Below are 25,000 nucleotides of genomic sequence, written 5' to 3' on the forward strand. Positions count from 1 at the left end.
AGAGCGTTCCTCCTCGTGCAATTTCCTCAGCTCACAGGCTGAGGGACAGGGAGGGCGGACGAGGACGAAGGTGGGGTGGGCAAGCAGACAAGGACAAGGACGGGCCGGCGGGTTGCAAATGACGCCCCAGGGAGGGAGCCGCTCATGAGAACGCCGGGACACCGAGTCACGTCTGGGACACACACGGGAGGAAGCAATGCAGCGTGGGTGGCGATACCTCCTTGGGGCTCTGACAGAAAGACTGCTCATTGGGAACACAGGATGGCCCCCTTCCCTGAGATAGGAGCCGTCCCACTACCGCTCTGGGGCACGGCCAGCACCGCCGGTCGGCTCGGCTCCGACGTCACCCAGGCTAACGGTCTTGGGCGGGCGTCCTCCCTCTGAGCTCGGGTGAGAATATTCCATATCCAGGTTTTCTTCCAGATGGCCGGAACGGTGGCGGTCCACAAAGCACTTCAACGTCCATCGGACTGGAGCTGGGATACGTCCAACCAAGAACGACCCCGCCTGACCTCAGCTGCCCACGGTTTCCATCGAGTCCCCTGAGCACACGGCTGACCACCTGCGTGGCTGAGCCGGACTCCGGCCCCTCCTCGCACCACCCCAAACCCCACCCTGAAGCTCAGGGTCTCTGCAGAGACTCTTGGGCGCGTGCCCAGGTCGCCGGGTCCACGGCGGACACTCCACAAATAGGCAGGACCTCGTGAAGGTTTGGAAGTGACCCCCCCCCCGAGAACCAGGCTCCACCATTCACCTGAGGGGGGGGCAGAGTGACCCCACCCAGAGGGCGCACGGTCACTGAGGACGTGCAGACACGCCCATGAACTCAGGCGCACGCCGTCTCTGACACAAGTCCTCCTGAGGTCCGAGAACCAGCACCCAACCCCACACTGACACAGGGCGCTCCGTTCTTCTCTTTCACGGGGAACCCCCCCACCCCGGGGAACCCCCCCACCCCACTCCCATTCCCGTTCCGTCCCTGCCGTACAGGACGGCTCAAGCCGCGCAGAGGGAGTGTTGGCTTCACCCTCTGCGGCTTAGCTTACTCACTCTCTCTCTCCCCCGGGGGCTCTCCTGCACAAAAGCCTTTTGTTACTGATCCTTCCTTCCCACAGCTGTGCAAAACATTTATCAGGCAATGAGGTTAATTGCCTCAGAGTCAACAAAAGGGGGGGTTGCGGCACCCGGAGAGGGAGGAATTGGGGGGGGGAAAGGAGAGAAAGCGTTCGCTTTCCCGTGGGGACGCGCTTTGTCACGAGAACCTGGAGAGGGGGGTTGTCCAGACCAGCTTTTGTGTTCCCGGTTGTGTTCATTTATACGGTTCCATGAATGCCCGGCCTCAAGGGACGCCCGGTGCCAGCAAGAAGTCAACAGACACTGTCTTCTTCCCGGAGGGACATATAGTGTGTCCGTATGACCGGTCACAGGAAAGCAACAGAAGACGATAGAAATGTGAAATCTGCACCAAATCAAAGGAAAACCCTCCCAGTTTCTGTAGGATGATGTGGCAGCATGTGCGCATGCGCAGGTGATGATGTAACACCGTGTCTACCGCAGAGCAGCCCACGGCCAGGCCAGTCGAGGTGTGGACGGTACAGAGGAAAGTTCAGTGTGTTCTGTGGCTCGCTCAATTCGAATCCGTGAGCAAAGTGCAACGTGAATATCGGTGCATTTATAACGAAGTGCCACCACATAGGAATAACATGACTGGGTGGGATAAGCAGTTGAAGGAAACCGGCAGTTTGGTGGAGAAACCCCGTTCTGGTAGGCCATCCGTCAGTGACGAGTCTGTAGAGGCTATACGGGACAGCTACCTAAGGAGCCCTAAAAAATCTGTGCGTGAGCCCACATCGAACTGCACTGAATAGGTATGAAACTGGGAGGGTTTTCCTTTGATTTGGTGCAGATTTCACATTTCTATCGTCTTTTGTTGCTTTCCTGTGACCGGTCAAAAGTGCACCATGACTTTACGGACGCACTGTCTATTAATTGGGTGATTTTGGGAGAGTGTCTGAGGGAACAAGCTGGTGATTTGGGGGCGGACAATGTCTAATGAACAAACTGGTGATTTAGTGGAGGATGTCGTAGGACCACCCGTCAGCAGACGGGTGGTTCTCCAAGGGTGGGGTGTGTCGGGCCCCAAGGGGGGCTGGTGGAAATGCAAGTTGGGACCTTCTGAGGGCTTAGAAATGACACCAGAACCAGGCTCAACCATTCCAAGAGTAGTTCACTCTGTAGGGCTGACAAAGTATGTTTTTTGTTGTTGTTGTGTTTTTTTTCTGAAGCTGGAAATGGGGAGAGACAGTGAGACAGACTCCCGCATGCGCCCGACCGGGATCCACCCGACATGCCCACCAGGTGCCGCGACCAGAGCCACTCTAGCGCCTGGGGCAGAGGCCAAGGAGCCATCCCCAGCGCCCGGGCCATCTTTGCTCCAATGGATCCTTGGCTGCGGGAGGGGAAGAGAGAGACAGAGAGGAAGGAGAGGAGGGGGGGGTGCAGAAGCAGATGGGCGCTTCTCCTGTGTGCCCTGACCGGGAATCGAACCCGGGTCCTCCGCACGCCAGGCCGACGCTCTACCGCTGAGCCAACCGGCCAGGGCCAGACAAAGTACGTTTTTAGGAAGCTCTTGGGGACGGTGTGGTAACTGCTGGTCTGGGATCTGGACACCAAAAGCCGCCAGCAGATGAGACCGTCCCCTGAGCCACGGAGCTGTGAGGACCGCTAGCTCGGGCTGGACGTCCAGAAAAGTCCATGCCGGGCAGGGAGGACGTCGGGGCCGGCCACCTCCGTTGACCTCCGGAGCAAGGCGGAGAGAGAGACGCACCGTTTGGGGCAAATTTCCAATCCACGCGGAGACTCTCGCGCGGCGGAGGCGGAGTCTGGCAAACGGAGCCGCGTGCCGGTGGGTGTGGCACCGCGGACCGAGGCACAGGGCTCCCTGGAAAAATGCCCACGGACACGGAGCCCGCGGCGGAATGGCGTGAGCTCCGTGCGCCACGGAGGTGGGGAGAGACTGGGTGCATCACGGCCGCTCGCTCGGTTAGTGACGGAAGTCCGAGGAGTTAGTTCGCCGTGTCTGCCTGCGGCTCGGGAAAGTCTCCTTCCCCTCCGGGGGGCGGCCGGGGGGGACGCTCAGCGTGCAGGTTCTGAGCTGCCCGGATGGTCCCCCCCCCCGGGGAGGGGAGGAGGGGAGGGCAGAGGGGGTGTTTGTGCAGCGGGCAGCGAGCCTGGGGGTCCCACTGCGTGTCCCGAGTCCTTCATGGGCAGAAAAGCAGCACGTGGGTGGGAATGAGGTGAGGGTTCAGGCAGCCGGGACCAGAACACGTGTCCATTGCGGGAGAAGCCATACATGGAGGGGGGAGGGGCATCAGGAGAAACTTGGAGCCCATTGCAACGGAGCGACATCCCTTCTGCCGTGAGCATGTGCACGCAAGCGCGTGTGTGTATGTGGCAGTCATGTTTGGCTTCTGCACTTCGAGCCTTCCCCGCAACGGGGGTACCTGTTCAATAATCCATGAGCCGACATATCAGGGCTCAGCCCCCCGGCTCTCAGGAGCCCCCCTGGTTCCCCGGTCCCCCCGCCCGGCACGAGCTCAGGAGTCTCTGCAAGCGAACGGGCAGCCGGTGCCCCAGCTCCTCCCGCAGTCCCCGCGCCCCAGGGGTGCATCCCGGGCGCCCGAGGATGACCAACCGCTACGTGCAACCCTGCATTGTGTAAAACGGCAGCACCTGTTCGTTCATCCCAGCATCTGGGCTCGATCGGCAAGCGGGCATCTGTGCACGCACACGGGGTCAGAGAAGGGCTTCTTCCAGCATCTGGTCGTCTACAAACGAACGGAGGTGGTGTTGGTGAGGGGCGGTGGCTGTGGGGGGACCCACAGATGCAGAGCCCCAGGGCCGGGAGCCCAGCACCCTCAACTCAATAGGAGCTCCCCGTGGGGTCCAAGCCCCCAGCTCCAACCCCTCACATCCCCAGTCGGCGTCATTTCAGGCTGACCTCGATCTGACCGTCCCTGGCCGTCCGGGGCTGCCTGTTTATTCTAGCTGACGGGGACCAGGTGGCACAGTGCCGGGCAGTGTCCCCACGAGGGCCATCTGTCTGGCCCCGTCTGCCGGTGGCCGCAGCCTGACCTCTGTCCTGGGTCCCCGGGGGGCAGAAATAGAGTCGCTGGAGCAACTCGGCAGGTGACAAGGCTCAGGTGTCCTCTTGGAAAGTCAGGGACAAGCTGGGCTGGCCCAGGATGCAGACTTTGGCCACCGTCACTGATTCTGCATGAGTGCCACACGTGGGGGACCACCCACGGTGCTCCGGGTCATGCTCACAGCTGCTACGGGGGACACGAGGCTCTGTTTCTGTCACGTGTCCCCTGGAAGGCCACGGCGCACCACCTGCTCCCTGTCAATCCAAACGCTCAGAGTCAGACACACACCGGGCTGCTAACACCAGCACAACCAGGCTCTAGTGGACGGTGGCTGGATGGATACATCTATCCATACATCTATCCATCTTTCCATCCATCCATCCATCCTCCATCCATCCATCCATCCATCCATCCTCCATCCACCCAGCCAGCCAGGGGGACCTCCAGAAACATGGGGAGGGAGGGGCTCACTCACTCCACAACGGGAGGAGGCTGTGGCTGAATTTGGAGGCGTGAACGTCGTCACATGAATGGGGTGTGTCCGAGCCCCGGCCTGGAGAACAAAGGCAGGTGGGCATGATGCCCGTTGTGCTTGTCTTTGTGCCACGCGGAGCCCCGCCTTCCAGATGCACCCTCCTTGGGCACAGGCTACAGGACCTGTTCTGACCGAGGGGGGCACTCTCGGTCACTGTGGCTCCCTGTCGCTCTGCCTGTCATTATCCCTTGATAGATAGGTGATAGGTAGATATGATAAACAGACAGAGAGATAGATAGGTAGATAGATAGATGATGGATGGATGGATGGAAAGATGATAAATGGATGGAGGATGGATGATAGAAGGATGATAAATGGACGGATGTTGGATGGATGGATGGATAGATGGATGATGTTGGATGGATGGGTGGGTGAATGGATGGATGATGAATGGTTGGAAAGATAGATAGACAATAGATGGATAGATATAGATAGATGGAAAGAAAGATAGATTGATGGATGGATGGATGGATGGATGGATGGATGGATGGATGGATGGTTGGATGGATGGATGAATGGAAGGATGGATGGATAGATGATGGATGGATGGATGGTTGGATGATGAATGGGTAGATGGGTGGATGGAGGATGGATGGACGGATAGATGATGGATGGATGGATGGATGGATGGATGGATGAATGGATGTTGAATGGGTAGATGGGTGGATGGAGGATGGATGGATGGATGGATGGATGTTGGATGGATGGAAAGATAGATGGATGGAAAGATAGATAGATGGATGGATAGATAGATGATAGATAAATAGATGAATAGAAGAGAGATGGAGAGATGGCTAGAAAGATGGCTGGCTGGATGGAAAGATAGGCAGATAGATGATAGATAGATGGATAGATAGATGGATAGACAGATGGATAGATAGGTGAATAGATAGAGATAGATAGATAGATAGATACCTAGTTAGAGGAATGGATGTTGAGAGAGACAGAGTTATACACAGACACTGCCCCTTGAGTGACCCAGTGTGAAAGGCACATGTGCACTGACGTGTGGATTTTCTCTAATAGCTACACAGGGAGCCCTCCGCATCTGCGGCGTTCACATCTGCAGGATCAGCTCACCGCACATGAAAAACAGCGTTTTCCGTCCACAGTTGGGAACCCACCACTGTGGCGGGCTCAGGGCACACACATGGCGTTTTGTACCGTGTCATACATAACACACTTGACCGGCCCTGGGCTTTGCTATCCATGGGGTGTCCTTGATCACTCCCCTGTGGGCACCAAAGGGCCAACTTATGTTTCTGGGGAGAGAAAAGCTACATGTCTATTTGGACGGTGCTGGGTGAGTTGTGGCGGCCACACCCCCGTGTGACTTCGGGGCCACCTGCGTGCACGAACACACACACACCCTTATGGGTTGTGCTTGTCCAGAGAACACTCAGTCACACGCATATGTCCCTTGTCCCATGACCCCCTTGTGCTGTGACACCCTCGCTTTGTAGGATGTCAAGGGTCCCCAAACTACGGCCCGCGGGCCGCATGCGGCCCCCTGAGGCCATTTATCCGGCCTCCCCACCACCGCACTTCCGGAAGGGGCACCTCTTTCATTGGTGGTCAGTGAGAGAAGCACTGTATGTGGCGGCTCTCCAACGGTCTGAGGGACAGCGAACTGGCCCCCTGTGTAAAAAGTTTGGGGACCCCTTATGTAAATAAAGTCTCTGTGAACTCTGCCCACACACCATGGGAATGTTCCCATCTCCCCAGTACGGCATCGTACCCTAAAAGTACATTCAGAGAGGATGTCTCACGGTGCATGCTCTCGCTATATATAGTAAGATAAAAATTAAAAAGATAAAAAATCAAAGAAGCTTTTATGATCGAATGCCGTGCGTCTGGTTGGTCACCATCCCACGCCCGCTTTGGGGAGATGCTGAGATCATGTGTCCTTGGTGTATACAGATTGGAAGATGCATGACTGCTTATAATAAAAGGAAATGTGTTAAAAAAAAACAACCAAAACGGTGAGGCTGGTGAGTCATGACCAGGCTCAGAGGCCACAGAGCTCAGGCAGCGATGACAGCGTCCGTTCTTGGCACAAAAAGGTGCAGATGAGGATGGAGGGGTCAGCGCGGGCCACCACCGTGGTGACAACGGCAGGAAGAAACACCATTCAATGGAAGTCCAGGGTCCTGGGAGACGGGAGGACCCTGGTGTCATTGTCTGGGGACATCCACTAGGCCTGGATGAAGGTTAGGGGTCGCAGAAGGAGGCAAGAGGTGACCCAGCCTCTTCCCAAAGATGACACTCTGGGTGGTAAGCACACGACACAATCATCAGTTCAAATGCTATAGAGATGTTTACCTGAAATCTATGTGCTCTTACTGGTTAATGTTACCCTGTTAGTTATAATTTTCTAAATAAAATTTTAAAAAAAGACAAAAAATGATGCCTTGGCCGGTTGGCTCAGAGGTAGAGAGTAGGCACAGCGTGTGGAGGTCCTGGGTTCGATTCCCGGCCAGGGCACACAGGAGAAGTGTCCATTCTGATTCTCCACTCCTCCCCCTCTCTGTTCTATCTCTCTCTTTCCCTCCCTCAGCCAAGGCTCCATTAAAGCGAGTTGGCTTGGGCGCTAAGGATAACTCCATGTTATCTGCCTCAGGCACTAAGAAGAGCTTGGTTGCTGAGCAACGAAGCAACAGCCTAGATGGGCAGAGCATCGCCCCCTGGTGGGCATGCCGGGTGGACCCAAGTCGGGCATATGCAGGAGTCTGTCTCTCTGCCTCCCTGCTTCTCACTTTAGAAAAATACAAAAATAAAAAAATAAAAAAAAAGTGACACGCATCCGCAGCCCTCAATCTCCAAACAGGGAGGGTGGTTCACTAAACCAGCGGGCACGCCCGCTCTGTGTTCTCGGGTCTCTCCCGGGCCACGCCACGCACCTGCACGTGGGACCCTCGGGAGACCCCAGTCCCAACCCTGAAGCTACCGGGGGAATCAAGAGATTCGAACCCTACTCTTCAATCCACTCACGCCCACAGGGAACGTCAGATACACAGCCTGGCTGGGACGACTGAGACAGACCCACGGGGCGCGCTTCTGTGCGCACTCGGGAATAAGGGAACCAACCGGGAACCGTGCGCTTTTCCGAGGACGTGATGGTGGGGAATGAGTCAGTGGACGTGACTCAGGAGCGAGGAAGGGCATTGGGTTTAAAATAAAGCTCCTTTGAGATCGGCTCCAAGGACGGGAGCTGTCCAAGGTGCTCTGCGGGCGCTGGCCGCCAGTGAACACGGCAGCTCGCCCGCGCGGAGTGACACGGGTCTCTGATCACCAGAGTGCGTGTCTGTCCCGGTCCTCAGAGACACACTCAGCGGGGTCCGCCCAGGCTGGTGGCATGACTCACCTCCCTCCCTTAGTGCTGACCTATTTTGGGCGGCGTGGCTCTTGAACTACCTGCTGAGAACTCAGCAGACCGGAAGGTCTTTGGGGGCGAGACGCTGACATTCCGGCCTCTCCAGGAGACTTGGAAGTCCCCCCTGGGTTGGTGCCAGCCCAGGCCAAGGCACCTTGAGCCTGGGCAGTTCAGGGCACCGGGGAATAAGAAAGCCATTCAGCCTGACCTGTGGTGGTGCAGTGGATAAAGCGTCGACCTGGAACGCTGAGGTCACCGGTTCGAAACCGTGGGCTTGCCTGGTCAAGGCACATATGGGAGTTGATGCTTCCTGCTCCTTCCTCTGTTCTCTATCTCTCTTTCCTTTCTCTCTCACTCTTTCTCTCTCTCTCTAAAAATGAATAAATAAAATCTAAAAAAAAAACCCAAACAAAACAAAAAAACAAAGAAAGCCATTCACCAGTCCGGTAAACGCAGAGCCTATGATCTCCCTTACACGCGGGATATGAAACCAAAACCAAACAAAGGAACGAGGAAGAAAAACAAACCAAAATCTCAGAGGCACAGACGGGAAGAGAATCAAGTCGGCCTCCTGCAGAGCGGAGTTTTAGAAAAATAAAGAATTCAGGAGAAAAGCGGGCAGTGAGATAAAGTGGTGGGGGTGGGGGCCGGTGGGCAGCAGGCAGATGGCTGGTGCGTCTACAGAAAAGAACTGGGGAGAAGAGGAAAGTGGAATTGAACTGGAGGACAAGGTTCGGTGTAAAGAAAAAAAAAAAAAAAAAAAAAAGCCATGTGGTAAAGAATGACCCGAATTTGCAGTGGAAAGAGCTGAGCTGATGTTGACCGTGTACAGTATGATATCATGCCCACACAGACAGCTTTTAAAGATGCAGAAAGAATTCTAAAAGTGTTTAGAAGGGTAAAAAAAAAAAAAAAAAAAAAAGAATAGAATGTCGGAGAAAGAAAGAGAAAAATCAAACAAGGCTGAAACACCCCCTCACCTCCCCAGGGTCTGACTTCAGCACAGAAGTCAGCAGCCGCCTCCAGTAAGCCAAACACTGTGCATGGATTCTTCTAGAATCCCCAGGGACCCATCCTGAAGGTGGGCGAGCAGGATCCTGTCAAACGCTTCAGGGAGCAGGAAAAAAAAAAAAAAAAAAAGGGCAACAAAAAACAGGTCGCTGTTTCCAGAAGAGGAACCCAGACAGACCCACACCGGAAAAGCCCCTTGCAACGGTGAGCCCGCCCAAGGTGGAGACAGGCACAGGGATCGTTGAAAAGAAGATTCACTGAAGCCACCACCGGCGTTGTTGCATGAAGAATAAAGGACGTTTTCTGTATGGCTGGGGTGAGGTTGACGTGCTGAAAACAAAATATATGCTGACAAGAAAAAAAAAAAACAACAACCAAAAATGTCATTTTTAAGTATCTTTCGAAAGCACTAGCAAGTGAGACAAAGGAAAATCGTTCAATATTCTGTAGAGACAGAGTGGGAGGGTCACACGGCTACCAGACGCCGTTGATGCTCAAAGGGCAGAGCCCATTGTCACGACTGAACGTCTGACAGTTATCAGTTGGAAAATGCAGGGGACAAGCTCTGGGTCCACAGTCATGGGAGCTTTGAGTGGGTAGGAGAGGAGAAATTACCAACGAGCTGCAGGGATGAGGTGTTTGGGGGTCCAACAGGGACACACATGAACCACTCCACAGAACTCAGAAAGTACAGACATGGCACGGGAGCACAAAAAGGTGCAAAACTTCAAGTAGGAAATAAGAAGGCAGATGGAGTCACAAATGTGTGTGTGTATCTATCATCTATCTGTCTACCTGTCAATCTTTCCATTCATCCATCCATGCATGCATCCATTGATCCCTCCATCATCCATCCCTCCATCTATCATCTATCTGTCCATCCACCTACCCATCCATCCACCTGTCCATCCATTCATCTATCCATCTGTCCATCCACCTACCCATCCATTCTTCTATCATCCATCCATCCATCATCCATTTATCCAACCATCCATCCACCTACCCATCCATTCTTCTATCATCCATCCATCATCCATCCATCCATCCATCCATCCATCATCCATCATCCATTATCCATCCATCCATCCATCATTCATCCATCCATCATCCATCCATGCATCCACCTACCCATCCATCCACCTACCCATCCATTTTTCTATCATCCATCCATCCATCCATCCATCCATCCATCTATCATCCATCTGTCCATCCATCCATCATCCATACATCCAGCCAGCCATCATCCATCCATCCATCATCCATTATCCATCCATCTATCTATCATCGATCCATCCATCCATCATCCATTATCCATCCATCCATCCATCCATCCATCCATCCATCCATCCATCATCCATTCATCCATCCATCCATCATCCATACATTCATCATTCATCCACATTTTGTAAAAAAAAAAATTAAAATATCAGAACTTGTTAATTTGGAAAAAGAAACTTTCCATTTGGGTGGGGGGAGAGACTCCCCAAGCATAAAGCGGGTTAGCAATCATCTTGGGTTGGGTCAGTTCCTCCCGGGATAAGGTGCCCTCGTGGGCACACACACGGCTCTATCCGATCTTCCCGCTGCCATCTGCCGCGCACCTAAACAGAACGTAGCGAGATTCAAGAATGACAAAAAGGAGGCTCAATTACATGCTTTGATGGACGGGTTGATGACAGGCATGTTTAACCGGACAGCCAAAAAAGAAAAAGCAACATCTAATCAAGAAACGCTGCAGCCATGCAGCCCAGGGGGACAAGCAATCAATTTCCTCCTTTTCAGAAATTAATTACAGAGGCGGGCGGCGTGGCTGGGAACTGAGAGCTTCTCCATCTCCCTTCAATTAGTGCTTAATTTTCTTCCCGAGGGGAACGTGTCGGTGCTGTGATGCGTGCTTCTGTGATGACGCTCCCTGGGACCACAGATCCAAAAAGGTGGATTAAGGGGGCGTAAAGAACGGTGGTCTCAGCCCAAATACCGTGGACGCCATGTTGGTAAAGATGTTAATATAAACAGATGCCACACCGTGGCATTTAAATCTGACCAGAGCTTTCAACATTCATCCCCAGGTTCAAGGAAGGGGAACGCTGGGGTTGGACTGGCAAAAAGGTGGGGAAAGGGCAAACATCAGCCATTCATCATCCATCCACCCATCCATCCATCCATCATTCATCATCCATCCATCTATCCATCCATCATCCATCCATCCATCCACCCATCGAGCCAGCCAGCCATCATCCATCCATCCATCCATCCATCCATTCATCCATCCATTCATCCATCCAGCTATCCATCATCCACCAGCCATCTATCTATCATCCATCTATCTATTCTCCATCCATCCACCCGCCCACCCATCCATCCATCCATCTACCCACTCATCCAACCATCCATCATCCACCCACCCATCCATCCATCCACACAACCACCCATTCACCCACCCATCCACCCAACATCCATCCATCTATCCATCATCCATCCATCTGTCCACCATCCACCCATCCACCCATCCATCCATCCATCATGCATCCATTCTTCCATCCACCATCCACCCATCCATCCATCCACCCATCCATCCATCCATCCATTCATCCATCATGCATCCATTCTTCCATCCATCATCCATCCATCCATCCATCCATCCATCATCCATCCATCTGTCCACCATCTACCCATCCACCCATCCATCCATCCATTCATCCATCCATCCATCATGCATCCATTCTTTCATCCACCATCCATCCAACCACCCACCCACCCATCCATCCATCCTCCATCAGTGGATGGTCGGGCTGTTTCCACCTGTTGGCCATAACGACTCATGCGTGTGCCCAGCGCGGGTCCACAAGGCGAGCACCTGTATTCAGCCCCCCAGCTGTGGCTGCCACTCACCTGGGAACTCAGTTTAGCGTACACTGACATGCTCTTCCCCCCGTGGGGAAGCTACAGAGAGACACCTTCCACAATAGCTTTCACCACCTCATTTATGTCTGACCCCTGCAGCCTGGGGCCACCCTGGCACCCCTTCCCCACCCTGCCCACCTTCACCTTCACCCCACCTCCCCACATACAGTATCTTCAGTCTCTTTCCTGGGATCTCCCTTGACTGACACACTTCATCCTGGACATTCAGACACCAACTTGCCCAGAATGCCGTGGGGCGACCCCCTCTTGTCCCCATCTGACTCCCGCCGATCTGTGTCCTTACATTAAACCGCCTAAGACAGGGAGATGCCCAGGGTAATCCCAGTCTGCAGGGCTGTTTGTCTGGGTTTTTCTTTAGACAGCTCAGAGCTCCTCTGCAGGGTTCTGTCAGCCCCAATCAGGTTTCTCTGCCAACGATTTATTTTGTGTATTTCTGCGGCGAGGATGTTCTGGAAGGAATGTGCTGCAAATGACCCCCCAGATCGTGGCAGAGAAACCTGATTGGGGGAAGAGCTATTCACCGTGCCTCCGAGGCCATTTGCATAAATGCTCGCGGAAAACAAATCCCGTCTTCTCTCTTCTTCTTCCCGGCTCCTTAGTTATTTTTTGGCAAAAAAACACTGAGATTCTGGGCAAAATAATAATAATAATAATTATTATTATTATTATAACAATAAGAAGTCCTCAGGATCGAGTCTAAATTTCCAAGTTGCCGTTTCTTCCCTCCCCCGTCGACCTCCAGAGCAAGGTTTGCAAACCCTCCGGCGAGCTCGTGACTGTCAAGGGGACTGTTGAGCTGGGACAGAGCAGGGGACCCGTGTGCCGTCTCTCACGAGGGGACGCACAGAGGGAATGCAGGGTGATCGCCCAGCCGATGCCAGCGGGCAACGTGCATTTCTGCTCCCTCTCGCGGGGCACGGGGGGGCCCCCAACCTCAAGCCGACCTTCACCTGGGCGCAGGGTCAGGTTAACACCATTGAGCCCTGGGTTCTGCAGAGCGGGGAGTGGGGGGGAGGGGGGGCAAGGTATAGTTGGGGGGGGTGGGGAACGGCGTAAGGATGAGTCTGCACCCCTGTCCGCACCCCTGTCCACACCCCAGGCCGAGCGCAGGTGAGACCAGGGTCCCCTATTTCCATGAAGAAAAGACGAGGTTCAGGGAGGGGGTCCCTGGGGCTCTCGGTGTCCAGGCTTTACGACACCTTGCCGAGACGTGTGTGAGTGTGTTTATTTTTATATATATATATATATATATATATATATATATATATATAATTTATTTATTTATATATTTTAGGTTGAATCCATCTGACCCAACCCTCCCCCATCCCTCCCTTCCATTCCCACGTGTCCTGTCGACACTCTCGGTTGTGCGAGACGGGCCGCTCTCCCGTGTGTAGCCCCTTGACCCCCCCCTCCACGGCTTTCCCTCAGTTTTCATCCTGACGCCCCCCTCCCCCCCCCCCCCCCCCCCCCGCCAGACGTGTCCACGGCGCCGAGGTGCAGACACCTCATTCCGGAGACATCAGAATCGCACTTGAACCGGCCAGGAAAGCAGTCATTTCAGCCCCTGTCAAGATGCCTCCTTTCCTACGCCCCCCTGGCCGACAGAATGAGGTACAAAAGGAGATTTTAGGGTCACTTCTGCCCGTCGGGTTCCTCCACTGTGTCCCCCAACCCCTCGACCATGGAGGTCACTCCTCAGTTGTTAACCTCAACAGAGCTCTCCCCGGTCTATCTCTCTCCCTCCCTCTCTCTCTCTCTCCCCCCCTCTCTCTCCTTCTCTCTCTCCCTCTCTCTCTCTCGCTCTCTCTCCTCTCTCTCTCCCCCTCTCTCTCCTTCTCTCTCTCCTTCTCTCCCTCTGTCCTTCTCTCCCTCTCTCTCCTTCTGTCTCTCTCTCCCCCTCTCTCTCCTTCTCTCTCCCTCTTTCTCTCTCCCTCTCTCCTTCTCCCTCTCTCCCTTTCTCTCCCTCCCTCTCCCTTTCTCTCTCTCCCTCTCTGTTTCTCTCCCTCTCTCTTTCTCTCCCCCTCTCCTTCTCTCTCTCCCTCTCTTTTTCTCTCTCCCTCTCTCTCTCCCTCTTTCCCTCTCTCTTCTTCTCTCTCCCTCTCTCCCTCTCCTCCTCTCTGTCCCTCTCCTTCTCTTTCCCTATCTCCCTCCCTCCCTCCCTCCCTCTCCCTTTCTCTCTCTGTCTCTCCCTTTCTCTCTCCCCTTTTCTCTCCCTCTTTTCCTCTCTTCCTCTTTCTCTTTCTCTCCCTGTCTCTCCCTCTCTCTCCCTACCTCTCTCTCTCTCCCCCTTTCCCTTTCTCTCTCTGTCTCTTCCTCTCTATCTCTCTCTCTCTTTCTCTCTTTTCCTCTCTTTCTATCTCTCTCTCCCCGTCTTTTTCTCTCCCTCTCTATCTATCTTTTCCTCCCTCCCTCCCTCTCTCTCTCTCTCTCTGTCTCTCTCTCTCTCACACACACACACACACACACAGAATCGGAGAGACACAGGCAGCCCCCACGTGTTTGCGGTTTCCGTTGGCTCCTGTTCGGCGGGGACACGCAGCTTCTCTCTGTTGCCAAGAGGGACCTTTCCGCACTCACATCCCAAAAGGCTGCGGAACCGCCACACGGCTGATCCAGTTCTACCGATTCCGCATGAGTCAGCATCCCCCCCCCTCCTCCATGTTCACCCGCCCGGGCACCCCGGGGGACACGCCGCAGTCAGCGGATGTTGTAAGATGACAGTGTTCACAGCAGGCGAGCGGCTTGCACCGGGGGCTCTCCTGACTGACATGCTCCCCCAGCCCCCTCCCCAGAGATGGAACTGGGGGTGTGTGTGTGCATCAGAACGTGAGGTGCCCGGACCGTTGCCGGAACGTCCAGACTGGGTGTGTGCAGAGCCGGCATGACCTGGGGCGGACACCAGGCCCTCAGCGGGGACGTGCTCTCTCAGGGGTGACCCTCAGAGCCGGCCGTGAATGCTCAGACAGATGTCCCCCCTGCACCGCCCTCCCTGCGGACCAACATCTGCAGAACCTCCGGCGAGCACACACCCAGAGGACAGCCAGGGACATTTCAAAGGAGGTGACAAATCTCTGTCCTGGGCAGCCAGTTCTTGTAGCCAAACCTTCCCATGCTTAGACGCAAGATAATCATGTTGTTTTTAGGAATTTGTGCTTTTTTTTTTTTTAAAGAATTAGCCACTGTGGCCAGTTGGCTGAGTGGTAGAGCATCAGCCCAGCGTGTGGATGTCCTAGGTTTGGTTCCCGGTCAGGGCACACAGGAGAAGCGTCCATCTGCTTCTCCACCCTTCCCCTCTTCTCTCTCTCTCTCTCTCTTTCCCTCCCACAGCCATAGCTCAAATGGTTCGAGGGAGTTGGCCCCAAGCCCTGAAGATGGCTCCATGGCCTCCACCTCAGGTGCTAAAAATAGCTTGGTTGCTAAGCAATGGATAGTAGAGCATCGCCCCCTAGTGGGCATGTCGGGTGGATCCCGGTGGGGCGCACGTGGGAGTCTGTCTCTCTGCCTTCCCTCCTCTCACTGAATAAAGAAAGAATTGTCCCTGGCTAGGTAGCTGCTTTGGTTAGAGCATCCTGTGAAAACACCAAGGTTATGGTTTCTATTCCCTATCAGGGCACATGCAAGAATTAACTGATAATGGCATAAGTAGAACAACTGCTCACAAGAACGATCAATGGTCAGTGACAAAGCTTGGGCGTTAAAAGAGACAATTAGCCTTTTGGAAAAGGGTGAGCTTGACAGGTCTCCCTGGAATTAACGACTCCTCCGAAGAGATCCGTGGTCACACAAACAGGTGTGCTTTTTCCTCTCCTTTTCTTTTTTTTGACGTTGTATCACATAGTGCACAAACCCCTAGAAAGTCCCCGTGAGGCAGGGAACTTACATCTTGCCAAGGAGCCCCAGGAAAAGGACATATTACAAATATCCTCTCTAGACCAGGGCTCGGGAACCTATGGCTCGCGAGCCAGATGTGGCTCTTTGGATGGCTGCCTCTGGCTCGCAGACCAATCTTGAATACAAAAATAATAATAACGTTATAAATAGAAAGCATTCTCATGTATGACAATCCGTTCATTTCCTACCGCTCATGTTCATGGTTGCGGGTGGCTGGAGCCAATCCCAGCTGTCCTCCGGGACAACACCACATTTTTATTGGATAATGCGTCACGTCCACGGGTCGTTGTATCGCTCTTACGGAATGACACCTGTGGTGGCGCAGCGGATAAAGCGTCAACCTGGAACGCTGAGGTCGCCGGTTCAAAACCCTGGGCTTGCCTGGTCAAGGCACATATGGGAGTTGATGCTTTCTGCTCCTCCCCCCTTTTCTCTCTCTCTCTCTCTCCTCTCTAAAAATTAATTTAAAAAAAAAAAAGAAAAATTAAAATATGTGGTGTTCCTGGCTCTCTCAGCCAAAAAGGTTCCCGGCCCCTGGGACCTAATAAGCAAATGACATCGTTACCCTTTTTCAGATACTTTTTTTGCAACTGTCTCTCTTTACATTAACAAGCCCCAGGCGTGAGGTTGGGTTTGCTTCAACACAAAGGGCAGACTGCGGAACCGTCAAAGGCAGAAGAAGCCATCCTATTTCCTGATGCCGCGTGTTTGCAGAACACACCCCTTGTCTCCCGGAATTTAAGGGCTTTCAAAAAATAAATAAATAAAATAAAATGACATATGTCGTTTATGCTAACGTGCGTGCTGTGACATCAGCCCGTGTCCCATTGCGAAGCGGCAGCCCCCCCCCCCCCCCACCGGAGAATCACAGCAGGAACCACATTTTATTATCAGGCGCACCGCGTCCAAACACGAGCCGGCGTCTGTGGGAGGAGGGCGCGCACACGAGCGAGCGCTGATGCGTCTGCAAGCGAACCCCTCCGGACAAACACCCATCCCCCAGTCCGGGAGCAGCAAGCCGCCCGGAAAGAAAAAAAAGAAGAAAATGGGTATTACGTGCACGTTGCTGCGTAAGCGGAGTTTGCCCGCCCCCCCGGAGCGCGTAAGCGGAGTTTGCCCGCCCCCCCGGGGCGCGTAAGCGGAGTTTGCCCGCCCCCCCCCCCCCCCCCCCCCCCGGGTGCCAAGCGACACACAGCGCACCGGGCTTCCCAGCTAGCCCCGCCCCCCCCCCCATGCCCAGGACACTGCGCATGACACAGGCGCGTCCACCCGCACAGTGCAGGGTGTCCCCAAAGTCTTCTTTCTCCTTGCTGGCCCCAGGGGAGAGGGAGAAGACCCTTTGCACATGGCCGGTCATAGAGATGGCCACTCCCAGTGGCCTCACCGCTTGACAGGGACGCTCACCACGGGCGCCCACGGCGCACCAAGCTGCCAGTGCCTCGTGTCCCCTCCCCGTCTGGGACGCACCACCTGTAAGACACGGAGATTTCCTGCAGAGCAGGTGACAGGCTGTTTAGCAGGGATAGGAGCTTTATGTAGAGACATCAACAGAGAGCCCACGCTGGGGTTCCTTCCTTCTGAGCTGCCCCCAGCCACAGAGTGACCAGAAGGGGTCCACAGGTGTGCCGTCCCGGCCAGGAGCTCCACGGGGGCAGCGAACCATTGGCTGCCCGCCCCCCTTGCAGACCCCACGGGCGAGCGGACGTATTCGAGGCACACTTCGTGGGGTGAGTACTGGGGTCGCCTCTCTTCTCCGCGTAGCAGACGGAGATCGAGCAACCAGGCTCAGCCCAGTGAACAGAAGACATCCCCTTTCCCTGGTGATGATGAACCACACACCAGGTCTGCCCGCTGGACCCCACGGACACGCCGTCTGATGGCCGCTGGCCCCGGTGGCGGTTATGCAACAAGGGTTTGAAAATGTCTGTAAAGGATTCCTCCCGAAAGAAGCCAGACCTCTCTCTCCTCCAGCAGTGGACACAGCAAGGAGGTGACCATCGAAAAGGCACAAAGACGTGCCCCTGGCGCCTGAACCTGACCATCCCACACCATTCTCTTCGGACCTCCTTCTCCAGGACTGTGAGGCCATAAACAGTTGCTTTTTTTTTTTTCATTTTCAGAAGAGAAAGAGAGAGAGAGAGAGAGAGAGAGAGAGAAGGGGGGAGAAGCAGGAAGCTTCAACTCCCATATGTGCCTTGACCAGGCAAGCCCAGGGTTTTGAACCTGCGACCTCAGCGTTCCAGGTCAACGCTTTATCCACTGCGCCACCACAGGTCAGGCTTTTTATTTTTTTTTACGGAGAGAGAGAGAGAGGGATAGATACGGACAGACAGACAGGAAGGGAGAGAGATGAGAAGTATCAATTCTTCATTGCGGTTCCTTAGTTGTTCACTGATTGCTTTCTCAGATGTGCCTTGACCGTGGGGGGCTACAGCAGAGTGAGTGACCCCTTGCTCGAGCCAGCGACTTTGGTTGGGTCCAAGCTGGTGAGTTTTTTGCTCATCTGCTCAAGCTGGCGACCTCGGGGTCTCGAACGTGGGTCCTCCGCATCCCAGTCCAACGCTCTCTCTATCCACTGCACCACCGCCTGGTCAGGCTTATTTCATTTTTTTTAAATAATAATAATCATCCTGCAAATTCTAAGGTCCATCAGGGTTGGTCGAGCAGATTCTGTGCCCATACATGGGGGGGGGGGGAAATAAAAATAAAAACAGACACAGAAATGGGGTCCGTGGGAAAAGGCTATAGAGCTTTCACGCCTCGACACGCCTCTCAATAGGGCGGGGTTGTGTCTTCTTTGGTTTAGAACGCTGCTTTTCCTCGTCTTGCCCTTCCGATGAGTGTATTTAAAGAGTCCGTCCCAAGAGCTTGTCCCTGTCACGCATCCAGGACGGACAACCTTGCGTCCTCAGAGCAGGAGTCACCGTGCTCTCAGGACGGACCCTGAGTCTCCCCGAGACGGCGTCAAGATGGGCAGTATGCGTGGCCCCAGACCCCCAATGCCTGACCTGAGTGAAGGCTGTCACCACCTAAGAGCCCTGCCGTCCCCCCTGCACGGAGATGTCTTCACCACTTGACCCTGTCATCGTCACAAACCGTCCTCTGAACCTTCAGAATGCGAGGACGCCCCTCACGTCCCCCCCCCCCCCGTTGTTGACCACACAGAGCTCTACACCAGCGGTTCTCAACCTGTGGGTCGCGACCCCGGCGGGGTCGCCTAAAGCCATCGGAAAATACATAATGCGTCTCAGCTATTTACATTCCGAATCATAACTGCAGCCAAATTACAGTTACGAAGTAGCCACCAAAATTATTTTTTTTTTGCTTTGGGGGTCACCGCCACATGAGGAACTATACTGCGGGGTTCACGGCATGAGAAAGGTTGAGAACCCACTGCTCTCAACGACGGTTAAGGTCACTCTCTCTGACCGCACGTCTGTACCCCGCAAACAGAATCCAGTTATGATCAACGCGGGAACAGGATTTGGGCTTAACTTAATTTGGGGCTCTCCGCCTGACCCCAAGATTGTCTCTCCATTTCGGATACAATCTGTCCTTTGCATCATTTTTTAATTTTTTTTTTTTTGGCAAATGTGAGGGTGAGTGTGGAGTCCAGCGTGGCCACTAGAGAGCTGACGCAAGGGCTTTGGGGAAAGACGTCTCTGTCTGAAGGCGGCGACCACGTCGCCAACGTCCAGACGCTGACCGAGCTTTGGAGAAAGGGAACACCACCGTTGGATGGGGATGGCTCAGCCCAACACAGACAGGAGTAGACATTGCTCACGGCCCCATCAACTCAGCAGAGAGACAGAGAGAGAGAGAGAGAGATGTGATGTCTTTCGATAACTGGTTTGCCATCGCAGCACCGTTCCACCAGAGGAAACGCCACCCAGAGATGCCGGGCGGTATTTTAAATTTTGGCTCTTCTTGACCTCAGGCTTATGATCATTTCTGTCTTTCCACTCAGGTCCTCGTGGAAATCATCGGAGCCTCCGAAACGCTGTTGGGAACCTCTCCCTTCACGCACAGCGCGGGCGCCTTCGGAGAGGAAGGCGGGGAGAGGTTGATTTCCTAACGCCGCCGGGCAGGGACAGGCACGTGGGTTTGACACGTATAAAATATGTAAAGCAAAGTTTAAAGGCACGGTGACATTGAAAGGGTTGGAACCACATGAAAAAAGACGAGCCCTGTGCTGATCAGGTAGTCCAGGGGTTGGGAACCTATGGCTCGCGAGCCAGATGTGGATCTTTTTGAAGGCTGCCTCTGGCTCGCAGACAAATCTCTAATTAAAAAAATAATAAGGTTAAAAATAGAAAACATTCTCATGGGTTACAATCCATTCATTTCCTACCGCTCACGTTCACGGTTGCGGGTGGCTGGAGCCAATCACAGCTGTCCTCCGGGACAACACCACATTTTTATTGGATGATGCGTCACGTCCACGGTTCGTTGTATGGGTCTCACGGAATGACATTTTAAAATATGTGGCGTTCACGGCTCTCTCAGCCAAAATGGTTCCCGAGCCCTGGTGTAGTCCCTCTGTAGGAATGTTTTGAGCTTGGTTGGATGGCTCAGTGGGTTGCATCATCTTGATACGCAGAGGTTGCCAGTTCAACCCCCGGTCAGGACACGTATAGGAGCAGATTGATGTTTCTGTCTCTCTCTTTCCTTCACTCTCTCCTTTGTCTCTCTAAAATCAATACAAACATTAAAATAAGAGAGAGAGATGCCTGACCAGGTGGTGGCACAGAGAATAGAGCGTTGGACTGGGATGAGGAGGACCCAGGTTTGAGACCCCGAGGTCGCCAGTTTGAGCGCGGGCTCATCTGGTTTGAGCAAGGCTCAGCAGCTTGAGCCCAAGGTTGCTGGCTCGAGCAAGGGGGTCACTCGTTCTGCTGTAGCCCCCTGGTCAAGGCATATATGAGAAAGCAACCAGTGAACAACTAAGGTGTTGCAACGAGAAACTGATGATTGATGCTTTTCATCTCTCTCCGTTCCTGTCTGTCTGTCCATATCTACCCCTCTCTCTGTCTCTGTAAAAAAAAAAATGAGAGAAAGAGAAAGAGAGGGAGAGAAAGAGAGAGACAGACAGAGCTCCTGACCAGGTGGTGGCACAGTGGATACAGAATCAGACTGGGACGCGGTGGACCCAGGTTTGCAACCCCAAGATTGCCGACTTGAGCACAGGTTCATCCAGCTTGAGCACAGGGTCACTGGCTTGAGCGTGGGATCACAGACATGACCCCGTGGTCGCTGGCTAGAGCCCAAAGGTCACTGGCTTGAAGCCCAAGGTCGCTGGCTCGAGCAAGGGGTCACTCATTCTGCAGTAGACCCCCCGGTCAAGGCACATATGAGAAAGCAATCAATGAACAACTAAGGAACTACAATTATGAGTTGATGCTTCTCATCTCTCTCCCTTCCTGTCTGTCTGTCTCTTCGCTAATTAAAATAAGAATAAAGAAAAGGACAGCAACCCCATCCCTGGGGTCCCAGCCTCATGACCTCATCTAACCCTCACCCCCCTTTGCAAAGACCCTACCTTTTGACACCATCCATGGGGGTCAGGACTTCCACAGGGGAGTTTGGGGACACACACCCCCTGCTCTGAAACCACAGTCAAGGCAGAGAAACTCATCGGAACCACGCTTGCCATGAAGAACACCTGTCAAAACCAGGTGTTCTGGCCGGTTGGCTCAGCGGTGGAGCATTGGCCTGGCGTGCAGAAGTCCCGGGTTCGATTCCCAGCCAGGGCACACAGGAGAAGCACCCATCTGCTTCTCCACCCCTCCCCCTCTCCTTCCTCTCTGTCTCTCTCTTCCCCTCCCGCAGCCAAGGCTCCATTGGAGCAAAGATGACCCGGGCGCTGGGGATGGCTCCTTGGCCTCTGCCCCAGGCGCTAGAGTGGCTCTGGTTGCAATAGAGCGACGCCCCGGAGGGGCAGAGCATCGCCCCCTGGTGGGCGTGCCGGGTGGATCCCGGTCAGGAGCATGCGGGAGTTTGTCTGACTGCCTCCCCGTTTCCAGCTTCAGAAAAATACAAAACAAAACAAAAAAAAACAGCTGCTGGCCAGATGGGGGTGTTTGTGGGGTGATCAACTCTCAGGGCTGCAGAAAGGACAGCAGGCTGACTCTCAAGCCGAGGTCGCCAGCCCGGTGGCCCGTGAGACGGAGCATCGTGAGGGGTCCCCAGGTGTCCAGCAGGGTGGGGACGGCGTGCAGCCTTCACATTCCCGGGAAGACGGGGGTGGGGGGTTTGCAGGGACAGTGGTGGACGGACCACACGGCACCTCAGCCCGACGGGGTCTCTGTCCAGTGTGTGCAGCAGAGGGGTCCGGTCTGAGAGGGAAGAAGAAACTGACCCCTCTGTGCCGGCGACCCAGGCTTCCACGCACCTGTGTCCTGTGTCTGACCCGGGCGACAGCCCCCTCCTTCCTCCCAGTGGGGCGGGCGTTCCCGGCCCAGCAGCTGGTTCTGAAATAACAACATCTGGAGCTATTTAAAAAAACCACCCGGAAGGTTCCCAAAACAGCCCGCGCCACCTGCCCTGCTCAGAAGATGCTGACCGCGCGGACGCCGGCTGACCGCCGGTCACGGGGAGCAATGAGCGAGTTTCAGACGGGATCTTGCCAGACGCCCCCCCCCCCCCACCTTTTCCTACTGGACCCGGCGAACACCCCCTCCACCCCTCAGCTCTGCGTCGGGGAATAATTCACACAACACCACACCTACAAGCAAGGTCTCAGCGGGGGACACAATGTAAAAACGCACCACAATCTAGCCACGATTCTGTCCACCTAAAAATAACACAAAATCATATCCAAGGTCAAGCGTCATTGAGGAAAAAAAAAGGAAAAAACAATATAAAATACCCCCCCCCCAAAAAAAAAAAATTAAGAGAAAATTTGATAGAATGATTAAAAAAAAAAGTATGCATTTTTGGGTCTGACTATATATGTCATTAGCGTAACTGAATTCCATCTGGGTCCAATCACACTATTCTATTGCAAATGCCAGGAGTTGGCTCTTCTTCTTTTTTTAAAAATTATTTTTATTTATTTATTCATTTTAGAGGAGAGAGAGAGAGAGAAGGGGGGAAGGAGCAGAAAGCTTCAACTCCCATATGTGCCTTGACCAGGGAAGCCCAGGGTTTTGAACCGGCGACCTCAGCATTCCAGGTCAACGCTTTATCCACTGCGCCACCACAGGTCAGGCAGGAGTTGGCGCTTCTTGTTTTATTTATTTTTTCATTGTCCGTAAGGGGTATAAATGTCAGATCGCTCCCCTGCGCGGCGGAGATGAAGAGAGTATCATTTGCCAGCTCTAAAAAGAAAATATTAGACACTAAGGTGCGTTTTTTTGCCTCGGGTCTTGGGGACGGGACAGGGATAGCGTTCTCCAGGTCTGTCCCTCTTGCAGGAACCGTCCTCGGCTGGGGTGGGGTTTCCTGGGCTCCTGCGTGGGCCGAGTTGTCTGCGTCCAAGGGGAGAATGCAGCTCGCTGGGTCCCTTCCAAAAAAAAAAAAAACCCACAGGGCGCGGAATTTTCCACTCTGTGATGTTTGCACGCTCGCCCATGGCCACGGCGGCTGCAGCAACATCTGTGCCGACACGGGAATAAAAAAGGAGACATTCTCCCGGCTTCATGCTTTCCTGCAGAAGAAGGGGACCCCCCCTCCGCAGCACCTACCCCTGCTTTTGATTCACACAGAAAGAAGAAATTACATGACCACAAGATGCTTTTTTTTTTTCTTTACCGAAGCTGAATGCAGCAATTGTGTCCGAAGCATTGCGTGTGTGTGTGTGTGTCTTGTCCTAAAGCAGCACACAAAAGAGCATTGTCACAGGGGATCAAAAACGCAAGCCAGCATTCTCAGTGAGGCTGTGGTCCTGCATCTAAATAGAACGACGCCTTCAGGACCTGGTTGGGGACACAGAGGAAGAGTCGGATCCCCGATGTCCCCGTCGAAAGCCTGGAGATAGGCTATCTCTGCCCCAAGCGCTGCCCCCCTCCCCCCCCCCCCGAGTTGGGTGGAATGGGACGCAGTCCGCAAGCCCAGTGTCCACCGAGGGCCGGTGTCAGTCAGGCTTCATTCGGAAATAATATCTCTTGGGAGATGAGCTCGGATAAGACGAACTCTTACGGGATTAGACTGGCCCTGCAGGCACCCAGCAACGGGGACCTTAGAAGAGACGGAGGAGGAGACACAGACACAGAGGAGAAGCCACGTGGGGACGGAGGCAGAGACGGGAGGGAGGCGGCCACCAGCCCGGGGATGCCTGGAGCCCCAGGAGCTGGGAGAGGCAGGGGGGATCCTCCCTGGAGCCCCCGGAGGGAGCCTGACCCTGGGACCCCTGGACCTAAGATGTCTGCTCTCCAGGACGGCGAGGTTGACTCCCCCAGTTATGGACACTTTGCTGTGGCCGCCCCAGGACCCTGGTAAACGAACAGTAAAAATAAAACAGCTTGGTCTTCAGAACACACCCCTTCAAACTGGCCTCATTGGCCCCGGATGTGTGTGTGTGGGGCGGTCCGTCGGTCCTGGTGGCCTCTTCAGCTCGGAAACGTGTTCGGTCAGTAACGCAGGGCTCCAGCTTTGGGCAGTGTCATGATCTAATGGTCTAAGGTGACCAAAGGCACCAACACCCAGACAAAGGGACTGTGGCCAGAGCAGGGAAGAAGGGAAGAAAAAAAAAAAAGACAATGGAAAACAGTATGAGTCCAGCATGGCTAGCTTGGTGCATAGAGCGTCGTCCAGACATATGGATGTCACACATTTGATCCCCAGTCAGGGCACACAGGAGAAGTGACCATCTGCTTCTCTCCCCGTCCCTCTCCCCCTTCTCTCTCTCCTCCCCTCCCACAGCTAGTGGCTCGGTTGGTTCGAATGTCAGCCCCAGGCACTGAGGACGGCTCAGTTGGTTTCAGTGTATCTGCCTCAGGTGCTAAAAATAGCGTGGCTGACCCGAGCATCGGCCCCAGACCGAGGTTGCTGAGTGGATCTTAGTCGGGGCGGCATGCAGGAGTCTGTGCCTCTGTCTCCCTTCCTGTCACTTAGAAAGAAAAAAGAAAATAGCTACGATGAAGTGAGGAGATACATCCAGAGACTAAGACTGTTTCC

At 54.1% G+C, this 25,000-nt stretch overlaps 1 protein-coding gene and 1 long non-coding RNA gene across 2 annotated transcripts in view; both read right to left on the reverse strand.

The window, feature by feature from the left end:
• The window catches only part of DHRSX (dehydrogenase/reductase X-linked), a 97,078-nt gene that overhangs the window by 31,285 nt on the left and 40,793 nt on the right, over window positions 1–25,000 (reverse strand). The window lies entirely within an intron of this gene.
• Window positions 20,266–22,335, reverse strand: LOC136386091 (uncharacterized). The gene is made up of 3 exons (XR_010747889.1): window positions 22,160–22,335; window positions 21,423–21,545; window positions 20,266–20,573 (listed from the first exon to the last, which is right to left on the reverse strand). It is a non-coding gene; the product is annotated as an uncharacterized lncRNA (long non-coding RNA).

This window comes from Saccopteryx leptura, chromosome X (assembly GCF_036850995.1).
Source record: "Saccopteryx leptura isolate mSacLep1 chromosome X, mSacLep1_pri_phased_curated, whole genome shotgun sequence".
Classification (NCBI taxonomy): domain Eukaryota; kingdom Metazoa; phylum Chordata; class Mammalia; order Chiroptera; family Emballonuridae; genus Saccopteryx; species Saccopteryx leptura.